Source organism: Labrus bergylta, chromosome 6 (assembly GCF_963930695.1).
Source record: "Labrus bergylta chromosome 6, fLabBer1.1, whole genome shotgun sequence".
Classification (NCBI taxonomy): domain Eukaryota; kingdom Metazoa; phylum Chordata; class Actinopteri; order Labriformes; family Labridae; genus Labrus; species Labrus bergylta.
The window spans coordinates 22,353,823-22,360,337 of NC_089200.1; positions in this window are offsets into that span (position 1 = coordinate 22,353,823).

The following is a 6,515-nucleotide window of genomic DNA, read 5'->3' on the forward strand; positions in this document are numbered from 1 at the left end:
AATAATGATAGTACTAAATAAATAATAATAATAATAATAATAAAAGAAATATGATAATAATAGTAAAAAGAAAAAAAAACAGCAAAGGTTTGTTTGGCACGGGGTGATAGCAGTAGTAATTATAGTTATAAGAGAAATAGAAAATACATGAATAAAACAAGGCAACCAAAGAAAAACAGACAATCATCTGGATTGGAGAAAGAGAAAATAAATAAATAAAAAGAAATGCATGAAAAATGAGAGTGGCTGTGATACAATTTTTGATGATGAATATGATATGAATATAAGGGGGGAGAGGAAATAAATCAACAAATAGGTCATAATAAAATGGTGGCTAAAGACAATAATAATAATAATAGTAATAAGAAAAGATTAAATTTGATGGTAAGAGGAAAAGCGTGTATTTATGTGTGTGTATTTGTGTAAGTGTGTATGTATTTGTATGAGTCTATATTTGTGGTAGTGAATATCAGGGGTTTGAACTATGTTGTTCGGGAAGTAGTAAGGTGAGGATTGGCTCCCAAGTTGTCAGAAATTGATGTGTTTTATTGTGGATGGATGCTGATATGTTCGACAAAGAGGTCTATCCATACTGAGGTGTTTAGTTTTTTTCTGCTTTTCCAGTTTTTTTTTGTTTTTGTTTTTGTTCTTTTTTATTTTATCATTCCTCAGTTATTCTAGTTTTCTTCTTTCCCTTTGTTTTGAATATGCTTTCTAGCCCCTCCTTGTTCAAGCTTGGCGGGAGGGTAGCAGTAGGCAACCCTATCAGCTGGTCCCCTCCGCAGGGTCTGGGGACAACTGAGACAGGACCACCCCTGCATCACACAATGACTGAAGTAAAAAAAATATATATATATATACATATAATATAGAAATAAAGAGGGGGAGGAAAGGGGAAAGAAAAAAGAAAATGAATTGGAAGAAAAAATAGGAATAGGGGTATAGAGGAAGGGAAAAGGGAAAGGTAAAAAAAAAAAAATAAATACAAGCATACACTCGAATTACACACACACACACACACACACACACACACACACACACACACATACACAAGCAGGGCCCTTCAACACCCTCAACATACAAAATTGCAAAACGTTATTATTACTCCCTGCTTGCCTGTTTTGTCTTGTCTTTGTCTATGCTGTGCATTGTATCGTCGTGTCTCCCCTGTCTCCTACATACTTTTGCTCTTGTCATGTCCCTCACTTGTCTTGTATTGTTCTGCATCACCTAATAAAAAAAAAAAAAAGTAAAAAAAAAAAAAGAAGCTCTAAGGAGATGGCTGTTCATATTTTCATTAAGAATGTTTTTTTCTGGAAGAGGAGCAAGGATTTCCCTCCCCATGGTCACTTCAGGTTTAAAAATGTGTTGTCAGTGTTAATGCTCTGTTTCTGTTTCTCCCGCAGACTGAATGTAAAGATGGACAACATGTCTCCACCTCCTCACGCTGTACAAATATGAAGCCAAATTCCATTCACGACCCCCCTGGTTAACCTTCCTGCCAAAGGTCAAAAGTCGCTCAGAAAACTTCAGGTAATGGCGGCGGCGTGAAAAAGCTGTGTGTCGTTCAAACCTCACAATTCTAATGGTAAAAGAAATGGTGCGTTGACAGGTGGACTCGCATATCAACCTGTATGAGGGGATGAATTTATGTTCAGGTGAAACGGAGGTAAGAACGACTAGAGCAAGTAAGAAAAGGGCATAAAAACATTTGGCGGCACCAGTCGCCACAATGGTAGAAGTGGAAGAGATAAACGCCTGATGCTGGAAATTAAGGACTCGCTCTCGAAAGACATAAAGGACTTCAGGATGGACTTAAGAGAAGGTTTCATAAAAGGGTGATTTATTGGTGATAACGTCCGCCATCTACTGGATACTATAGACTATTATTAAGCGGAACAAAAACTCAGAATTGTATTTATTGCTTACTTCGAAAAGGAATTTGACAAAGTATGATGGGATTTTTTTTCAAAAAACGCTTGATTTTTTTTTTACTTTAGAAATTCCCTTGAAATGCGTGAAGGTAATATATAATCAACAAACCAGTAAAATAATAAATAATGGGTATTTATCAAACAGTTTCAGACTGGCTAGAGGCGTACGCCAGGGGTGCATGCTGTCTCTGTATTTGTTTGTATTATGTATTGAAATTCTTGCTATTAGAATCAGAAATAAAATGTGTATAGTAGGCTTAAAACAAAATGGTATAGAAACAAAAATAACAATTTATGCAGATGATGCAACCTTTTTTCTGCAGCCTGAGAAATCTCCACTAGATGATATAATTTCCTTTTCAAAATTATCTGGATTATACCAAGATTTTGAGAAACAGACTATATGAGAATTGGATCATTGAGAGGTACTGATTTCCATATACGGTGTCCAGCTCGTGTCGCTGGAGTAACCGCTCAGTAGATGTTCTGGGAATTCATAGTCCAGATAATCCAAAAGACCTAAAATAAATTATGAAGAAAAAACTGAGAAACTTGAAAAAGTTTTACAACCTTGGGGAGGGGAAACGTTCTCATTTCAGGGAAAGTTTACACTGATCAATGAATCAGCTGAGGAATTGAAATTCCTCATCTGGTTCATTATAGCTAGGGCTAGGCTCTCTGAAAATAAGGCTGCTAACACAAGAATCTGGGAAGAACATTGTTTCAGGAACATTACCAAGATTGTTTGGAATCTGACCTTAAAACGCCCCTGGCTGTAGTCAGAGCCCAGTTTATAAACCTCATTTGTTAAAACAGCTGTCAATCATGGTGTTGTACTCCTTTTTATGGCGTCAAATAAGAAGTAGCCTAATTAAAACCATACTTCTCAGAAGAATGAACACTGTGACATCAGTGTGATCGGAGCTTACTATAAAGACAGAAACCATGTTTCAGAGACATTTTTCGTTGTCCCATCTGTTCAAAGGGGTTCACAGATCACACACAGCCTGTTGGGGAAGAAATCTCTGGATTAAATAATCCTAACTCACATTCTGCAGAGATGTATTTTACAAAAAAAATGGAATTTTTTGAGGTGCAAATGGTCCACGTATGGAGTGGTGGTTGTGGGTGGTAAGTGGGTGGTCCGGGTTCAAGTCTGACACTTTTTCCCGTCAGTTTTTCCTCTCTGTCCCCCTGGTGTTACAGTATCCACTGTCCTGTCCAATGACTGGAGCGCAGTGAATCTGCCGGTGCGTTTGTTTCACACTTCCGCGTGTGTATGTGTGTGCGTGTTTGTTTGTTTATATGCGGTACGTCAGTGTATCCCCCCCTCCCACGCATGCGTACAGTCAACATAAAGGGTCGATGTCGCGCGGCTTCGTTCAATCCCCCGATCCTTCAGCGCGAGAAGACACCGCGGAGCTCGTGCAGACCGCTCACATTATCTACACATCGGAGGAGGGGGAGAGACGGGAGAAGAGACAGGGTTTAGGATGCATTCTGAAGAGGGACAGGTGATCCGCCGGGACAGGCGCTCGCGGAAGCTGGCTGTGGTGGTGGCAGTGCAGACTGTGGTGGTGGCCGCGTGCCTGATGGTCACACTCTTCGTTTACCTGGAGTTTCAGGAGCGCGTGAGTCCACTCTGACAGTTACTCTAACTTTATATAAGATGAATGTAAGAGTGACAGGATGACAAGTTTCAGTGTGAAAATATGAGACTAACTCAAAGTCACTTCATTACGTGACTCTGTTTAATAAAAGAATAGGCATGAGTCTACAATCATTTACCATTCTACAATTCACTTATCACACGCTTTTAATATTACTCCTTATCTTTGAAGCAATGTTTGAACACATCTAGAATTACCAATCTGTCATCTGACCGTACTCTGTGATTCACATTTGATTAGTTCAAGTGTGTTAAACAGTTAAAGTTTGTATTTGTTTTTTGTTTTTTTAAATCTGTCTCTGTGTGAGCCACCTGATCAAAATACATCATCCAAACCCTACAAATCACATCGATTCACATCATGATGGAGGGCTTATAACAACAACAATAACATGTTTAATATTGATTAAAACGTTGTTTTAGTTCATAATACTCTATCAATCTATACGTTCTGCATACTGGAGAGCTGATTGAGGAGTCAGCTCAAATCATTATTGTAAAACGTGTGAAGAGGTAAATGTGTTCATGTCGAGCAGATTCTGTAAATTGTTCCAGATTCGGGAGCAGAATAGGCAAAAACAGACATTTAAGGCAAGTTTCCCTGGCTGTTTCCAGGGCACAGTGATAGCTTTGAGAAGCTCCTCTGATAAAAATCATCAGATGATTGAAGAAGATAATATTTCTAAGAATCCTGATAAACTATTTGTGTATAAAATATGCTGATAATGGTCACATCCAGTGGTGTGCTTCTTCTCTGTGACTTACTGATAAGGTGAGTAAAATAGTATAACCATACTCTAAATAATCCATGTGACATTAAAGAAGATGGAAGTGTTGCAATTTCCTGTATTCAGAAAATGCAACAGGGGCAAGGGAAACATAACCTCGTCTCATTGGCTGAAAGGTATCCTGTCATGGGTTAGTTTGTTTCAAGCTGTAGTCAGTTTAACATAAGAAGAATAAAGACATGCTTCTAAAATGTACGGTGCTAGAATGCACTATGGAGCATAAAATAGAACTTTTTTATTAACATTTTCAAAGGGGGGTTGGGCTCAGCCCTTTATGTCCCCAAGTGTGTGAAACTCCCTGGTCAAGTCTCTGAGTGAGAGAGGAACAGCACACCGTACCACACAGTGATGTGTCCCATGTTTCATCAGTAATAAATCAGGACAGTGCATAGAGTCAAAATCAGGTAGAGAGAGAGAGAGAGTGGGGGATGACATGCGGGAAAGGAGCCAGAGGTCTGCTTCGAACCCGGGCCCCCCGTCCCGAGTACTGCAGCTTCTGTACATGGGGCGCATGGACAAACCAGCAGGCAACCGGCGCCCCATCAGTAATAAATCTTAATGCAAAACCGACAGATGAAGAATCTTCTTTAAAGGAAAGATTCCAAGGATCTACAAAAAGAAGACAGGGATAAGAAAGTCACAGAGTCTGACGCTTCAATGACAATATTTGCTATTGTATTAATGAAACCTGTAAGAGGACAACCACAGTATCAACTAAAGACGGTGAGGAACATACTGGAGAACATGATGCAGCAGCTTCATTAAGTGCACAGATCGTGCATAGTGAATTCTCCTAAATCTTTCCAGCTGTGTTCTCACATCACCTCACATCACCGCACACAGAATATTGACTGGCAGGAAAAAGGCTGTTTGTCTTCCGACACGCGGCTCACCTTGAAAACTTCAGGAAGTTTTCTGGAGTTTTTCTGAAAGCACCAGAAGAGTTTGTTTAGCTAAACCTGTTCAGTCTTTATTAAAGTGAGACAGTTTAACAGAAACCTAAGAGTTTATCGAGGAGTCCTGTCTGTGGCCTGATTATGTGAACATCAGAGTGATGAGTCATGTTTACACTGAGCCTGTTTCTCACTTCTGTTATTAATCATCTCAATGAGACTTTCCCTCCTTTCTGTCATTAAACCACGAAATCAGACAGTCACAGTCTCAGAGGGGAACATGAGGGGATCTGAGCTGACTGACATTTACATAAATCACCCACACATACAGAGAGAGAGAGACAGACAGACAGAGAGAGAGAGAGAGAGAGAGAGAGAGAGAGAGAGAGAGAGGTCTTGGCTTCACTCTTGATAAGTGGAAAAAGATGGATCGAGAATGACAGACAGGGACTAGCCCACCAAAAACATTTGGAAGCTTCTCTAACATTTGTGTAACATTACATGAATCTTACAACAGCCTTTGTTGTGTCATCTGTCAACAGGTTGTTGAAGACAAAGTACACATCCAAGTCATTGCTGCCGGAGGTGTGCACTTTGTTTCTATCTCACTTTTCTTTGTCTCAGTTTTTTTTTCAAAAGCTCAGAGTGTGTGTTACATATAGATATGTTTGTTTTATGGTAATCAACTGTTTAAGAAAATGATAAAAAATATATACAATTTGTATTTTTTTAAATCATTGATAGAATGAAAAAAAACCCAAAGCTTTATCAAATTACATTTTAATCAGAAGAAATGTGCATGAGGGTGGGATAAGTAGGCCTACATCAAAAATTGCATGCAATCACCTGCACACTGTCTAAATTGCACAAATACGTTGGCAAAGTTTTGGTACTAAAATAAGAGGGCTTCTATTTTTTGCCATGGTAACAAACAGGCAAATCAACATCCTTCGATTTGTATCATACTGAAGTATAAAATTCTGCTGTCGTGACAAAACGAGTCTGTTTACAGATGCCTGTGTGTGTGTGTGTGTGTGTGTGTGTGTGTGTGTGTGTGTGTGTGTGTGTGTAGATGCCTCTTATAGCAGAACTCTGCAGCTGGAATATGTTCAAAGCAGCTACATGATGGCTCTGCACAAGGACAAGGACAGGATCCAGGTGACCTGTAATGGACCTTATCTGGTGTACCTGTACGTGTGCTTTAAGAACCTGACCACTGTCAGCAGCACAG